Source organism: Misgurnus anguillicaudatus, chromosome 2 (genome assembly GCF_027580225.2).
Source record: "Misgurnus anguillicaudatus chromosome 2, ASM2758022v2, whole genome shotgun sequence".
In the NCBI taxonomy this organism is placed as follows: domain Eukaryota; kingdom Metazoa; phylum Chordata; class Actinopteri; order Cypriniformes; family Cobitidae; genus Misgurnus; species Misgurnus anguillicaudatus.
Window position 1 is genome coordinate 17,515,051 of NC_073338.2, and position 18,073 is coordinate 17,533,123.

Genomic DNA, 18,073 nt, shown 5'->3' on the forward strand with positions numbered 1-18,073 from the left:
AAACAGCCTGTCCTAGTGCCAGAACAGTTCAAGCCTTCATCAAACAAGTCCATGCTGAAACACCATGTGAATATACTGTCACAACAACAAAAAAAAATGTTCATGTGCCTAAACATACATCGGTACAAGTGGAATGTAGAGTACAGACATACAGACCAAGGGAAGACACAGTGCTCATTTTTGAGCCTGACATTAATCCACAGTGGAAAGAGGGATTAGAGTTCTGTGAGACAATAGTAACCTTACGGGGACATACAACACACATAGTTGTCAGCGTTCAGAACCCTACCGATCATGATTTACTGTTAGCAGGCAAGATGGTTATAGGTACAGTGCAACCCATACAGGCTGTTTATCCAAGTGCAGCTTTTGAGGAACCTGGTTTAACTTCGGTGATGGTCAGTAAAACCAAAAATGAAACCAGCGATACTTCAGATGTCGAATGGGTCCCGCCAGTTAATTTGAGCCATCTCAGTGAGTATGAAAGACAAATAGTTCAGCAAATGTTAAAAGAGGAAGCAGCTTCATTTTCCCAATCTGACAACGACATAGGTTGCATCGAGAAACTACAACTTGCCATTTCACTGAAAGACACCAATCCTGTTGCTCGCACTTACCGGTCAGTGCCTAAACCCCTCTACAAAGAGATGAAAAACTACCTGCATGATCTCATTGCGCAAGGATGGGTGCAGAAATCAAATTCACCATATGCCTCACCTGTCGTATGTGTCAGAAAAAAAGGTGGCAGCCTACGGTTGTGCATAGACTATAGGGAATTGAATAGAAAGACAAATCCGGATCGACAGCCCATCCCACGTGTTCAAGATATATTGGACAGTCTAGGAGGAAACACCTGGTTCTCATTACTCGACCAAGGGAAGGCATATCATCAGGGCTTTATGGCCAAAGAGAGTCAACCTTTGACAGCGTTTGTGACACCATGGGGGCTCCATGAGTGGATCCGCGTCCCATTTGGATTGATGAATGCCCCCGCAGCCTTCCAACGCTGCATGGAAGAGTGCCTGGAAGATCTCCGAGATGACTGCTGTGTCCCCTACCTCGACGACACACTGGTGTTCAGTAAATCCTTCGAAGACCATGTGAATGATGTGAGAAAGGTTCTGCAGCATTTGAGACGATATGGGATCAAGCTCAATCCTGGAAAGTGTGAATTATTTAAAAGAGAAGTCCGGTACTTGGGGAGGATCGTGTCCGCAGAAGGGAGTAAAATAGACCCTGCTGACACTGTGGCGGTAAGAGCGCTGAAGGAAAAAAGACCGAGCACGGTGGGGCAGTTGCGAGCAGTACTTGGCCTGTTGAGTTATTATCGGCAGTATATCCAAGATTTTTCCAAGATTGCTGGGCCATTGTATGACCTGCTAAAAGGAGCAACTGAGACAGAGGAGAGAGGAAGTAATGGAATTACCACCAATGTTAAGACAAACAGAAAAAAAGGAGTACCTTCTCAAAAGCCCATTGTATGGACAGAACAACACCAGCAGATATTAGAGAGACTAATAGACTGCCTGGCGAAACCTCCAGTGCTGGGATTCCCTGATTTTTCACAGCCGTTTATACTTCACACAGACGCCTCAAACCAAGGGCTTGGTGCTGTCCTGTACCAAAGGGAGAGTGGAAAACTTAGAGTGATTGCCTACGGATCTCGCACACTGACAGCCTCTGAACGAAATTACCATTTGCACTCAGGGAAATTGGAATTTTTAGCCTTAAAGTGGTCAATCACAGAAAAGTTCCGAGATTACCTGTATTATGCACCCACCTTCACCGTATACAGCGACAACAATTCGTTGACTTATGTAATGACAAGTGCAAAGCTCAATGCAACAGGGTGTAGATGGGTAGCAGAACTTGCAGACTTTCATTTCACCATTAAATATCGCCCAGGCAAAGAAAACATTGACGCAGATAGCTTGTCCAGAATGCCACTGGATGCTGAAAGAATGTTAGAACAATGTACAGAAGAACTATCATCTGATTGTGTCAAAGCAACCATCCAGGCCATTGAAGCTCAAGATCTGACCACGGCATGGACTGCCACATCTTTGTTTTCTGATTCTGAGAGTACAGTAGACCAGATTGAAACTTATTCTGCTGACCAAATCCGACAAGCACAGAGTGATGATATTCACATTGGACCAGTAGTACAATGTAAGGTAGCTGGCCAAAAACCAACCAAGCAATTGTTAAAGACATTCAGTGCAACAAGTAAAAGTCTGCTGCGTCACTGGGACAAGCTTTACATAGAGGAGGATGGAGTCCTTTGCAGAAAGACAGCTACTCGAACACCAGCTACTCGAACACAGCTTGTGCTACCAGAGAAATATAAACCACGTGTCCTGGAAGAACTACATAATAAAATGGGACATCAAGGAGTGGAAAGAACAGCGTCCTTGATTGGAGACCGATTCTTCTGGCCAAAAATGCACTGTGAAATTGAACATTTTGTGACAAAAAGATGTAACTGTTTAAGGCAAAAGAAACCAAGTAAAGAGACCAGAGCACCTCTTGTGAATATCGTAACCACTCACCCATTTGAACTTGTTTCTATTGACTTTTTGCATCTTGATAAAAGTAAAGGAGGATACGAGTATATACTCGTAATAGTTGATCACTTTACAAGATTTGCCCAGGTCTATGCAACAACATCTAAATCTGCTAAAACTGCCGCTGATCGAATTTTCAATGACTACGCACTGAAATTCGGATTTCCCCAAAGGATCCATCACGATCAGGGAGCAGAATTTGAAAATCAGCTGTTCTCCCAGTTGAAAAAGAACTGCGGGATCGCAGGGTCACGAACCACCCCGTACCACCCCCAAGGAAACGGGCAGGTGGAACGTTTCAATCGGACATTGCTCCAAATGTTAAAGACATTGACAGAGACACAAAAGGCCAACTGGAAGGAATCACTCAATAAACTGACCTTTGCCTACAACAGTACACGATGTGAGGTCACTGGATTTTCCCCATTTTATCTCCTCTTTGGAAGATCGCCAAGACTGCCTGTTGATTTTCTCTTTGGCTTAACACCAGAAGGAGGGACTGACGACCATAAGGAGTATGTAAGGAGATGGAGGAAAGGAATGCAGGAGGCATATGAAATTGTCAAGGAAAATGCAAAAAAATCAGCAGAAAGAAATAAAAGGAACTTTGAAGGAAAAGTGAGGAGTTCAGTGCTACACTCAGGCGACCGTGTTCTAATACGAAATCTCACACCCAGAGGAGGCACAGGAAAATTGCGCAATCATTGGGAAGATGCTATACACACTGTTGTCCAAAGAATCGGAGAAGGTCCTGTTTACCAAGTTAAACCAGAACGTGGAAAAGGGAGGTCAAGAGTCCTTCATCGCAATCTCTTGTTGCCATGTGATTACTTACCGCTGGAAATAGAGTTAAACACACAGTCGAAGACCAAAAGAAAGATGGATAAACCAGCTGATGCAGTCAAGGAGAATTCTGGCTCAGAAGATGAGGGATGTGTCTACTATTATGACTTACCTGAGATCCAGCCCCATAAACTTGTGGAAGAAAACCGTGAGTTAAGGTATGCACACTTACCTGAGGTCCAGCCTCGTCAACCTGTGGAAAGAAACCGTGAGTTAAGAGATGCACACTTACCTGAGGTCCAGCTCCATCGACCTGTGGAAGGAAACAATCAACCTGTGGAAGAAAACATTGAGTTAGAGAATACAAACTTACCTGCTGTCCACCCTGATGAACCTGAAAAAGAAAGAGACAGAGTTAGTAAAGAGACAAAAGAAAATGCAAGAATACAAACAGAAAATGAGAGAGTACATCAGCAGCAAACAGGCATTGCCGAGAATGAACATGATGAACTGGATAGTATGAGAGACATGGATGACTTGCAGAGTATAAGTAGCCATGGAGAAAGACAGAATGCTCGGTGGCCTAGAAGAGAAAGGAGACCACCAAAGACATTTACCTATGATCACTTGGGTACTCCGGCATGTTATAATGTAGAGCCTACAAATACAACAGCATTTCAATCTATGTCATATGAGATGCATAACTTACCTCCATGGACTTATCCAGTTCAACACTGTCAACCAGTATACTTGTATGCATACTGAAGAAACTGAGAAAATAGAGAAAAAGAATGGGGTTTGAAAAAGAGGATGCAGTTTCCTATACATGCCTTTACTCACTGTCAACATGCAGTACACATAGTGACCAGTGTTGGGGGTAACGCATTACAAGTAACTTGAGTTACGTAATAATATTACTTTTCTGGAGTAACGAGTAAAGTAACGCATTACTTTTTAAATGTACACATTAAAATTTGAGTTACTTTTTCAAAAAAGTAACTCCAGTTACTTTTTTTGTTTAATTAATTTGATTAAAAAATATGTACTGAATTAAACTAAACGTATGCACTCTCTGTGCCTGTGTGGAAACAGTTTGAGTCAGAAACTGACATGGCAGGCCAGAGCTAAACATTTTTGTGATGAAATATGCAATTTCTGAATGCAGAACTTTTCAGTCATAAAAACACCTGCAAGGCCTGAAAGAGATCAAGCTTTAGCCAAGAAAAAGTAACGCAAAAGTAACTAAAAGTAACGTAAGCATTACTTTCCACGAAAAGTAACTAAGTAATGCAATTAGTTACTTTTTTTGGGAGTAACTTAATATTGTAATGCATTACTTTTAAAAGTAACTTTCCCCAACACTGATAGTGACACATTGCATACATTCAGTAGGACTTTGAGATAAAACAACATTATCAGCAGAAATAAAATGTCTTATTGTGAGTTGAAGTAGTTTAGGAGAGTAATGTCGGGACGACATTTATTTTTGACGGGGAGAGTGTGGTGGTTTAAAAAAAAAAAAAATATGTAAAGGAAAAGGATAAAATAAACTAATAATAATTAGTATGATCAGAAAATGCTGTTTCATTAAAAATGTATATAATGTCCTTAATGCATTAATGTTGTCATGATTTTGATGGTAGCGATTGGTATTCCTTGCCTATTGATGATCGATCATTTGATTATTTTTGCCTGGGGACTTTCACCTGTAGGGGGAGACGGGCGCGCTGCTCAGAAATACACAGACTCCTTGTGAAGCAGCAGCTCCGTGCCTTGTGTGTGTGTTTTCTAACATAATATCTCCCCTCATCAGGTATGGACTATAAATGTCATAGAAATGCGTGTCTAAGATGTTAAAACATCACAGAGAAAAGTGTTATTGCTCAAATTGTTAAAGTTATTGTGTTTAGCACTTTAAAAGTTTGCTCCGTTCAACTTGTATATTACTCAGACTGAACACGTGTGCCATTTTAATGTGTTCACGTGGTCTTTGAGATAACGTGTTAAAAAAATAATATGTTATATGTTTATATACATGAAGTTTTACATTACATAAGTACAGATGATAAAGGTTTAAAGGGAGATTGAAGTTGCAAATGTATTATAATAGTAAATACACATTTAAATCAGAGAACTATACATTTATGTTCATCTATAGTGTTAATTGTCTTGTATGAAAAGTGTGATAAAACAATATGATGAAAAGAGGTGTTCAAATATAGTGTAAAAGAAATATGATTCTCTTGTTGTGGACAATAGAGAAAGTGTTTGATGTAAGTTTCTATTTTCTTCTAATATATACCACTTGATGATGCTAAATAAATACTGTCATTTTCAGTTTACCTTTAGTGAATTTATTCATGTTTATTTGAATTGATTACATTAATCAATGTGCCATATATAACAAAATGTGAACTGTTATATTTCATTCATGTTTATTTGTATTGTGTGAAATAATTCATGAGACACATGTTGCATTATTTGAATAGTTTATTGATTTGCTCAGAAATACACAGACTCCTTGTGAAGCAGCAGCTCCGTGCCTTGTGTGTGTTTTTTCTAACATAATATCTCCCCTCATCAGGTGTGAGGGTGCTACATATCTGTGAGCTAAAACTTCACATACACACTTTGGGACATCAAATGACCCCTTTAATGTGATACATTTTGTGATAAATGTCTATTTGACTTGTGAGACATCACGTCAGAAAGAAGATTTATCTACTAAATCACGTGTGTGGATGCTGGAATAGTTCAGCACTTGTAGCAGTTTAGAAGTTAAACTTATCATCCAGGTTTAGAAAATATCTCATCATCATTCGTGAAAGATTGCAGCTTTTGGAGGCATACACACAACAGTGCTCATTCAACACTGGGGATTTGGCTGTATTCATCTATTGCATTTTATATTTTGGCTTTCTTCATCATTTTACACAGCAAAATCACCATGTGATTACTTTCTTCAGATGAAGAATCATCAAAATAAACATTTAGAAACAGGAACATTTCCGAAATGTAGTTGATTTGGCACGGAATGACCAGCAGGTGTTCACCATTAATGTCTCAATCATCACTTCATTATCTCATTAACTTCAACACTGATTCAGTGTTATATTTTTAACACCAGCCTTTTTTAAAACCAATCTTGGTGTGGATTATATAAGCACCAAATAGTGTTGATTTAACACTGGTAGAGTTAATTTAAAACTGGGGATTTTGCTGTGTGGGTAATCTCCCTAGTATTCATTCCCAAATAAACACTGATGGTACTGACGTGTGAATGCTACGGCCATGCAAATGTTATAGTAAAGCAAATTAAAATTTTTGTCAATAATTTTAAATGTAATAGTCATTTAAATGTTACAAATACAACTTTTTGCTTCAGCATAAATCAAATTTCCCTTTTAAAACTCACCACTGGGTGGCGCAATCCCTTCAATCTTTTTTAAGAGCCTGAAATGATAATAAAATATATTTTATTATCAGTTCATTTTCAGTAAATGTCACATTACCCTATAAACTCATTTACGTTCAAATCAACGATAGTGTTTTGTGGTTTGCAACACTAAATATTGCGAATGATTTCATAGGTTTTTCCAGGGGCGGAGCCAGACATTGTAGACATTGGGGGCTTAGCCAAAATCTAGGGGTTTCAAAGCTTGGTCCCCTGTTGATATTTTTTCTCCAATTACGACAGCTTTATAAACTATTTTTTAATCTAAGTGTTCTCTGTATTGTCCAGTGTTGGGTGTAACTAGTTACTAAGTAATTTGTTACTGTAATTTAATTACTTGAAAAAGTAATGTAAGGGATTACTCTTATTTTCCTTGTAATCGAATTACAGTTACTTCTGATGTAACAAAATACTGTCTATGGACTGTAGAACAATTATGTATACTATAATAAATAGTGGATTTAACATGGTTTTAGTTTACAATTCTCACTATTAACTGGTTGATTATTAGCATTAATATTACTGAGATGTTGACTGTTTTTTAGTAGGCCTACTTAAATAGCACATATTAATGCCTGATTCTGCAAAACCTTATTCTACACCCTTAACCCTCCCCATTTCTACAAATACTTAAAATAAACAACTACTTTAGTATTAATAAGCAGGAGTATATTGAGGCAAAAGTAGTTAATAGTTAATTAATAGAGAGAAATGAACCCTAAAGTGGGACCAGAATAATTGATGTACTTTTATATATTGTTTCTTCGAGCCATTTCAAGCCTATCCTTGTATCATGTACTAAATAGGATTTAGAAAGTAATTAGTAATAATTAAATACTTTTGGAGTAATTTGTAAAGTAATTTAATTACATGATTGAAGATGTAATTAGTAACTAGTAATTAATTACTTTTTTGAGTAACTTACCCAACACTGGTATTGTCATTTTGAAACTGCAACATAACAAATTTTGACAATGATACTTTAACTTCTCTCATCCAAAAATAGGCAAACATGTTTGCTGAAGGCTAATCCAGTAACTATAAAGCTACATAAGAATAACAATTTTTGACTTCATTGACAGAACAATTTCTCACCTGCTTATGGAAGCGTTTCTCTCTCTTTCTCTCTTTCTGTCTATCTGTCTGTCTGTGATCTCTCTCCACCCTCCTCTCTTCCTATTTGCACTGACAGTTATCACACATAAGGATATTTTAATGTAAGAGATTGGGGATTCACATTTTATAACTGTCTATCAATGTATTTCTGAGGTAAAATCATTGCGAATTTCAAATGCATATGTACAAAACATACCTAACTAACTATATACTTTCTCACCTTCTTACTTCTGACGTCTTTAAAAATATAAATCGTATATCCATCTTTAAAAAAGTATATATGCAACAAGTTTTAATTCACTGTTATTAAATGTACTTTAAATACAACGTTACCAATGACCAATGAGGCAGACTAGACCAGAGCACCACAGTAAGTTAGACGTTAGCCATGCAGATAATATATCAGTTGACGCTATTTAACAGTATTTACATCAAATAACTATAAATATACACTTACAGTAATAACGAAGGCACTGTAATAATAAAGACACTTTGAAAATGCGTTTACTGTGGGGAGATTCAGAATGTTATTTTGCCTTCAACACGCATCTCTTATTCATTTTCAGTTAAGTGGGGGACCGGAGAGTTAAAGCTGAGTGCCGCCACCTAGCGTCCTGGATGAATTCATTTTACAGATCTGAAAAGATTCGGGGCTTTTGACAAAACATTCGGGGCTCGAGCCCCAAAAGCCACCCCCCCGCTCCGCCCCTGATAACTTATCTCAAAACATTTCAGCACATACAAAATCTGCACCACTAGGGGGAAACATTGCTTAAATTTACAGGTGAAGCTGTGATGTTGCTGAGAATATCAAGAGAAACAGATTACACAGAGAAATCAGATCAGATCACAAACTCTCTTTATCTCACTGCAGTAATGGCAAAGTGGATGATTGTTGCTCTTTTACTTACAGCTCATGAATCTGGTAAGAACATTCATCATTTATGTTTTAGTATCTTTTTAAATTACATATGTGGTAAATAAAATACAATTCTCATAAAAACAAAGATCCTCAATGCTGTTTTACATTTTATTTCAGGTAGTAACTCTCAGGACAGTGTTGACCAGAGTAAAAGATTTCAAACAGCTTTTGAAGGAGAAACTGTAAATATCACATGTACATTTAAAACCACAGATACATCACCAGATTTCTTCTGGTATCAGCAAAGGGTGAACGAATTCCCAAAGTACATGTTGAACAGATTTGATACTGATAAAGAGTTCAAAGAGAGATTTCATGGACATTTCAGCACATCTTCAAAATCATTTCCATTGACAATTCAGGATCTTCATGTGTCTGACTCTGCTGTGTATTACTGTGCTCTGCGGCCCACAGTCACTAAAACACATTCAACACCCATACAATAACCTTTAGCAGTTTAATTTATAATAAATACTGCTGAATTAAAAAATTCATAAATACTTTGTGCTGCTTACAGTTACTTTGGTCATTGCTAAAAGCCTTCTTGAATCTGTGAATTTAAAACTGAATTACACTTAATCAGCAATTATTGCTTACACATTACCACTCTCAAAACTAATAATAGAAAACTCATAGATACTCACTAACTCTACTAAACATTAGTTACTTTAGTTACCTTAACTGTCTGCACAGTAACTTAGGATGCTTTGATCTCAATGGAGTGAAACATGAACTGTTACCATTAATCTCCTGAGACAAACGCAGTAAAACTGTGCATAATAGGTCTTAAATCGTGAATTAGATAAACCAAATGTAATCTTAGCAGCTTTTGTATAGCCACTTACCCAAAATGTGCACTTTTCTTAACAATAAAAGTTAACAGTAACTTTAAGCTGAACCTTAAATGAAGTTAATTTAACATAAACGCTACTTTCTTCTCGTTAATTTTTTTTGCACAGGTTCACAAACTAGATTATTGATGGGTGTTTGTTGTTTTTTAGTGATATTGTGATATACTGCATATGAACAAATGTCAATGGTAATACCACTGTTAGCCTGAGGATGGCAACATCTACACATATAACACCTGAACCTGACAGTGAGAAACTCATCATCATGATATATCAGTCAACATCACAAGTGAAAAAAAGTGACTTCTACAGCTGAACAATTACCTCAAATATGACTTATCAGTTATTTATTTTATTAATTTTAAACTTGAATTCATATGGTAGGCAAATAAAATCCTTCATAAATCCTTTTCTTGTTCTAAGTTTTTATTATTTTCTTATTCATTTCATTGATTGTGTGACTCTGCTCTTTATCATTACAGGATCATTTGGCAAAGACGCTGTCAATCAACCAAAAGAGGACAGAACTGCCATTAAATGAGAGCAGATTACTCTGAACTGTGAATATGAATCAATTTCAAATGATCCATATCTTTACTGGTACATTCAACGCTTAAACAACCTCCCTGAATATATACTGATGAGGAGCAAATATACATCAAGCAACAGTTCTGATTTTAAAGACAGATTTGATGCCAGATTGGACACAAAATCAGTTCGTCTGATAATTCAGGATCTTCATGTGTCTGACTCTGCTGTGTATTACTGTGCTCTGCAGCCCACTGTGCCTAAAACACATTCAACACTCATACAATAAAACTGTGATCAAACAATCAAATTTATCTACAACACGACTGCAGTTTAAACTAACATCTCATTTGAACTACAATATATAAAAAAATGAAAAGTCAACTTAAGGTTGTGTCATTTGGAAGACTTGTGAAAAGGGTTTTGCTCTCTCAAACCCTTAAACACACCTAAAAAATCTTTAACATACAGGTTGCAGGTGAATTGAGATCAGGTGGGGTGTGACTTGGGCTGTTATTACACTGTAAAAACTTTGCTGTAATTATGCAGCTGGTTGCCAGTAACTTACTGTAAAATATAAAGACTGAAAATGTTTCATGTCCATTTAACTTTGAACAAACTGTTGTCAGTAAATAACATAAATGTAAAATCTACAGTAAGTTACTGGCAGCCAGTTGCCAGTAATACCCATTAATACTGTAATTTCTACAGATATTTTTTACAGTGTAGTTAATTGAAATCCAGAGATGCTGCTTTTTTCTGGATGATTTGGAAAGGCTTGGTTACTCTGACTGACAACTAAAAGTTTATTTTGAATTGTTGAATTTATTAACAAATCTGTCTAAATCTGTGTAAGTGAGCACTTCTTCTTTGGCGAGATATTCTATCAACCTCACAGGTGCACTATATTAAGATGTTAACCAAACAGCATGAATAGTGCCTTAAGCTCCTTTGCATGGAGTTGATTGGCTTGTTGATTGTGGCCTGTAATATGTTGGTCCACTCCTCTTCAATGGCTGTGCAAAGTTGCTGGATATTAGCAGGAACTGGACCACACTGTCATATATGCTGATCCAGAACATCCTAAACATGCTCAATGTGTTACATGTCCGGTGAGTATGCTGGCCATGTATGAACTGGGATGTTTTCAGCTTCCAGAATATGTGTACAGATCCTTGCAACATGAGGCTGTATCATGCTGCAACATGAGGTGATGGTAATGGATAAATGGCACAACAATGGGCCTCAGGATTTCATCACGCTATCTTTGTGCATTCAAAATGCCATCGATAAAATGCACCTGTGTTCATTGTCCATAACATACGCCTGCCCATACAATTACCTCACCACCACTATGACGATGGATGATGAGCATAGAGATGAGCTTCCCTGAGAAGGTTTCTGATGGTTTGTGATGTTTTATTCAAGTGCAATTAACGTAAGTATAGAACCACCCACTGGCCCAACGACGGAATCCAATGGCGTGGGAGAAGGGGTCTCGTGTTCTTTCGTGTCTTGGCACTTCTACAGGAATAATTCTATATCAGGATTAATTAAAATTCTTTTGACCTCTGTATTTAAATTACAATCTGACTCCAATTTAATAAAGTAAGAATTTAGTGTATTATTCCAATTATCTGTTGATCATAATTTAGATATTTGATTATTTATAAATTCCCATAGTCTTAGTTATTCGTTCATTAGGGACCCGGTATCACACAGAGTATACGCCGGCCGTTGCATATATCTCACGGACACAAAATTGTCAGTCTGGTCTTAGTCAGAGGTTGCCGGGAAAACTAATATTTTTATGTCTGGCCGCTCCATGCTTGCTCCGATCATAAAAATAGTTACTTTAGTTTAGCGCTCATGCAACTTGCTAAGGCAGGTGATAGACATAAATCTGAGAGTTTTAATAAATATGTGCCCCATGCTCCATTCAACATCAAAACACCAGTGTGATCATATCCTGACAGAATAATCTTGCGGTAATACCAGACTCCTTCTAATCTACTAGTCATAATAATTTCTGAAATAATTAAAATAAATCAATACAATTTCTGAATAATTTAGATGAATCAATTATAACAATTTATTATACCAGGCAGGTTCCAGCTTAAAGAATATCATATAATACAGAATATGATTCAATTCCAATTAAAATGATCAACAGTTGCAAAAGTTACAAAGTCATACCTGGCCATAGACACTCTGGCTACAGAGTACTTCTATCATGAATATAATTCACCCAAAATGGTCTTCCATGATGTTTGAATACACACAGAGTGTTGGAGCTTCTGGGTACAGAATGCCTCCCAGAATATTTTGCCAGGCCATCTTTTATACACAGCTTGATACATCGTAAAACTACAAAAATCCAGTTTGACCTGTATCAAGTGATACTAAAGAATACCTGGTCAAAATCCAGTTTGACCTGTATCAAGTGATACTAAAGAATACCTGGTCAAACTAGCCAGAAATATCAAGGCAAAACCCCACCTCTACAAGAAATGCATCTTCTATCCAAAATTCTAAAACCTTAATCCATCATATCTTAGACTTATAGAAATGAGACCTTTTTACTCATCACACCATGACCTTTAAAATAATACTAAACATTAATATAAAATTACAATCTTAGAACCACATAATATGTATGTCCTTTAATTTCCACCTCTCCGTCCTTCTCGCTTTTCTGGGCTGCCGCACTCTTTCCTCGCGCTATAAGCGCTTCCGTGGATCAACGGCGCCCTCCGACTCCTCTAAGGACGGAGCGTGTGAACAGGTCTGCCCTAGTCCATAACAGGAGCTCGTGCCCGAAACAACTCTCCTCCTCTGTGCTTCTTTGGACCATTTTAATGTGTCTTGTCTCTCCTCCTCCTCCAATCACGGGTCGTCACGTTGATGCCCCACACCTGTTGCTCGTTCCCTCGTAATCTGTGTTGTCAGGGAGACCAGGAAGTAAAATAGTGTAGTTAAAAATCGGGCCCGGGCGGAAACCATCTTCAGGCGGAACCTTTCTCCGCCACTTTTGGTTCCGCCCCATCATAGTCACCCGGTGACATCCCCCCCTGCCAAACCGTTCTCGTCCCGAGAACGAATTGTTTGGGGACTGTTACACTTTAGTGGGGGTCTTTTCTTTAAAAAAACGTGGTAGGCCATTGGGGGACCTTGGTCGCTCAACCCGAGGTGGACTGCCGACTACGCCAAATCTGTCACGGCCGGGGCGGACCCAAGATAACTAAAGGGTCACGCCCCTCTCTAGTTCCCACCTCGAGGAGGTTCCCAAGACCACCCCAATGACCAGACAGACATGTGGATTACCACAAAACTGAGTTTTTATTAAATAATTAAAACATAAGGGGAAAGGGGAAGGGCAGTTTAAAACAATCTTCCTCTTCTCGCCTACAGGCCATACGTTGGGGCAGGGGTAGGAGGTTCTTACTACTGACACTGCTTGGTCCTCTTCGAGGCGTTGCTGCAAACACAGGTAAGTGATATACTGCACAGGTAGGTTACTCACACTACTGGACCTTTAATATACTCCAAAGCATCCGTGGAGACAGAGGTAAAGGGTTTCTCACTACTGACACTGCTTGGTCCTCTTCGAGGCGTTGCTGTAAACACAGGTAAGTGATATACTGCACAGGTAGGTTACTCACACTACTGGACCTTTAATATACTCCAAAGCATCCGTGGAGACAGAGGTAAAGGGTTCTCACTACTGACACTGTTTGATCCTCTTCGAGGCGTTGCTGTAAACACAGGTAAGTGATATACTGCACACGTAGGTTACTCACACTACTGGACCTTTAATATACTCCAAAGCATCCGTGGAGACAGAGGTAAAGGTTTTCTCACTACTGACACTGTTTGATCCTCTTCGAGGCGTTGCTGCAAACACAGGTAAGTGATATACTGCACAGGTAGGTTACTCACACTACTGGACCTTAAATATACTCCAAGGCATCCGTGGAGACAGAGGTAAAGGGTTTCTCACTACTGACACTGCTTGGTCCTCTTCGAGGCGTTGCTGTAAACACAGGTAAGTGATATACTGCACAGGTAGGTTACTCACACTACTGGACCTTTAATATACTCCAAAGCATCCGTGGAGACAGAGGTAAAGGGTTTCTCACTACTGACACTGTTTAATCCTCTTCGAGGCGTTACTGCGAACACAGGTAATGGTTGGGTTCTCTCCTCTGGCTCGGGCCTCAACGTGCTATTTCTTCGCACAATCTGCACGGGGCCCGGGCGGCTTCAGTTACGGTCAATACAGCACACACACAGCAAGCTTAGTGAAACACACGGTAAAAGTCACACTCACCACAGCACTCTGCACACGCACTCCATGTGAAGTTAAGGCTTGGCCGCCTAGGTCTTGGCTGCTTGAGAGGCGGGTTGGGCGTTGTACACGCCAGAGAAAGAGAAAAGATTTCACCTGTAAATATGTTCCACAACGCCCCTCTATATCTCCCAGTTACCTCTTCGGCTCGCCTACGCATTCCATCTCCGCAGGGCCGGTAACGCTTGGTTGTCCAACCGATTTCCCAATATACATCCAACAGCGTCGTGTTTGCTTCTCCACATCCAAATCACTCGATAACTTCCTTGCTCCAACGTCTTCAACCTCTCTTCTTCCCGAGGGATAAATGTGAGTCAACCCAGCCGATCTCCACCGTAACAACGAGCACAAGCAACGTATGCACAAAGTGCCACCAACAACACGTTCCGGTGTAGTGCTCCTTTAATTTCCACCGCTCCGTCCTTCTCGCTTTTCTGGGCTGCCGCACTCTTTCCTCGCGCTATAAGCGCTTCCGTGGATCAACGGCGCCCTCCGACTCCTCTAAGGACGGAGCGTGTGAACAGGGGCACGTTCAATCTCACACCGGTGCGCAACGTTTTGCTACGGTTTCCGGGTTGAACGACATGTTTCCTTGAAACGGTGTGTAACGGAATGCAACAGGTTTTAGATGCGTTTTCTCTTGTTTGGTGGGTGTGTCAGAAATGTCAGCCCAATCAGCAGCAAGATGTATAAAACCACGCGGTAGTAAAGAGACAGCTCGCTCAATGGGTTCAAGTTGAAATGTTATCTTTCATTCTGGACGGCAAGGTCAGTGACTGTAACATCAACGATATTTTACAGTATTAAACACATTTAAAACGATTTCATCAGGCTTCAGAAACATTTTAAAAAGAACACAAAGAATGGCCTCTCAGCTACCGTAGTTGCAACTCTTGCGTCATCACAACAGGGTGTTCAATGCATTACCGTTTCTGTTTAATAAACGTTGTGCAACGTTTTGTCGGGGCTGAACGCAGCCCAGGTCTGCCCTAGGCCATAACAGGAGCTCGTGCCCGAAACAACTCTCCTCCTCTGTGCTTCTTTGGACCTTTTTAATGTGTCTTGTCTCTCCTCCTCCTCCAATCATGGGTCGTCACGTTGATGCCCCACACCTGTTGCTCGTTCCCTCGTAATCTGTGTTGTCAGGGAGACCAGGAAGTAAAATAGTGTAGTTAAAAATCGGGCCCGGGCGGAAACCATCTTCAGGCGGAACCTTTCTCCGCCACTTTTGTTTCCGCCCCATCATAGTCACCCGGTGACATATACATTACATCATATATTTCAGCAGAAACTCAGTGATATGAACCTAAAGGCTAACAGTGCAAAAGCCTTTGTGATGAAGAGATTAGGAGCACCAAGAGTTTCATGTCTGTAACCAGTTCCACCTAAGAGTCAAATTTGGGTTAGCAACACCACCTGAGATTTAATTGTTTTATAGTGTCTCTTTATAAATAAAATTAAAGTTGATTATTTAACATCCAGTATTACACTTAAGTTTATCAGTTCAATACCCATATAAGCCCTAGTGCCTGAAAATTTTAATGATTTATCTTTGGTCCAATAATAACAACTGATAGGACTTATAAACCAGTTGATAATACAATTTCTTAGAGTTTTACACTCTTTGTAACATTATTGATGTTTTTATGTAAATAGTTTTTTGTGAAGTCACCGTTTCCTTTGGTATGCATGCACCACATATAACTCATTGTATTTCTCTCCACTATAATGAAGATGCACATGAACAGTGCAGTTTATTGTGTGCTTCTGTGCAAAATTAAGTTCATTGATTGATTAACATAGAGTCAGTCCTGAATATCATTCATTACACATTGTTAAATAAAGTTAAATGACAATTTAAGTTTAGTCTTTATGAACGCCAAGTGAACTTAACTGTTTAAGTGCACTGTACAAACTCAAAGTTTGGTGAACTTAACAGTTTAAATTCAGTTTATGTTGTCACCAAGTTAAGTGAACTTAAATATATACATTTTTGGGAGACCCATTACTTAATTGAATTGAGCCATCGAGTTTACTCAGTCAAATGAGTTCAGTCAACTCATTAGGGCTTTCAGTGTACAGTGAAAGTATTCTGCTGAGAGGGGTAACAAGTTTCTATCAGCCTAGAAAATGTGATAAAGATCAACCCAGTAACTTAAAGGGGACATATTATGAAAATCTGACTTTTTCCATGTTTAAGTGCTATAATTGTGTCCCCAGTGCTTCTATCAACCTAGAAAATGTTAAAAAGATCAACCCAATAACTTAGTTTTGGTAAACCATTTTCTGCAAGCATGTGAAAAAATAGGTCATTGTAATTTGGCCCTTATTGTGATGTCAGAATAAGGTAATACCGCCCCCTTTATCTGCACTATCCAATCACAGCACAACCATTTAGTATGGAGAGAAAGAGAGAGATAAAATATTTGACAGCACAATAGAGTTTCAATTGCAACAAACCACCATCATTGTGATCAGTGGTTGCACTTCATCTGCTCATTTGCATTTTAAATGACACACCCAAAACGGCACACTTTTGCTCAGACCTATTTTAGACTTAGTTTACATCTTAAAAAAAATGTCATAATATGTCCCCTTTAATTTGAGTAAGCCATTTTCTGCAAGCATGTGAAAAACTAGGTCGTTTAGATTTCACCTGTTTTGTGAGGTAGGTAGGAAGGCGAATTACAATAATACCGCCCCCTTTATCTGCACTATCCAACCACACCACTGCCGTTTAGTGCAGAGAGAAAGAGGGAGAAAAGAAGGACTTGACACCACATTGAGTTTCAGTTACAACAATCCACCACCATTGTGATTAGTGTTTGCATTTCATCCGCTCATTTGCATTTTAAACGACACACCCAAAAACGGCACACTTTTGCTCAGGCATATAAATTTGCGATTTTAACATGCTATAATAAATTATCTATATGGTATTTTGAGCTAAAACTTCACATACACACTCTGGGGACACCAAAGATATATTTTACATATTAAAAATATCTCATAATATGACCCCTGTAAAGTGTAAACCTACACACCAAATCTCCAAAACCATAAGCTATTACTCAGCCTTTGACTCAGTTTTTAATTGCACAAAACATTTTTTAAACACTACATACAATTTTCTACATAAAACACAAAAATCTAACAGGAATTGAGTTGCTTTCATTTTCCAAACACAATCAATCAAAATGCTACACTTAGGCTGTTTCTCAATTCCGAGAATGCAAAGAACGGACTTGTGTTCTCGTGGAGATTGGTCTTGCCAGGCGACCTTGGAAGAACGAACTCAGAAGGTCACGAGAACACAGAACGCACCTGTGAGAATTGAGATGTGTGTGATCTTCCTGTTGGTCACCTTACCTGGGGACCCAATTATAGCACTTAAAGGGGACATGTTACAATAATTTTTTAAGATCTCAAATAAATCTTTGGTGTCACCAGAGCACATATATAAAGTTTTAGCTCAAAATACCATATAGATAATTTATTATAACACTG

The 18,073-nt window shown here is 38.8% G+C and overlaps 1 long non-coding RNA gene across 1 annotated transcript; it reads right to left on the reverse strand.

Annotated features, from left to right (window-relative positions):
- Positions 1 to 7,001: 7,001 nt before the first annotated feature.
- On the reverse strand, positions 7,002 to 8,627 carry LOC141369017 (uncharacterized). The gene is made up of 3 exons (XR_012372496.1): positions 8,251 to 8,627; positions 8,138 to 8,181; positions 7,002 to 7,986 (listed from the first exon to the last, which is right to left on the reverse strand). It is a non-coding gene; the product is annotated as an uncharacterized lncRNA (long non-coding RNA).
- Between the last annotated feature and the right edge of the window lie 9,446 nt (positions 8,628 to 18,073).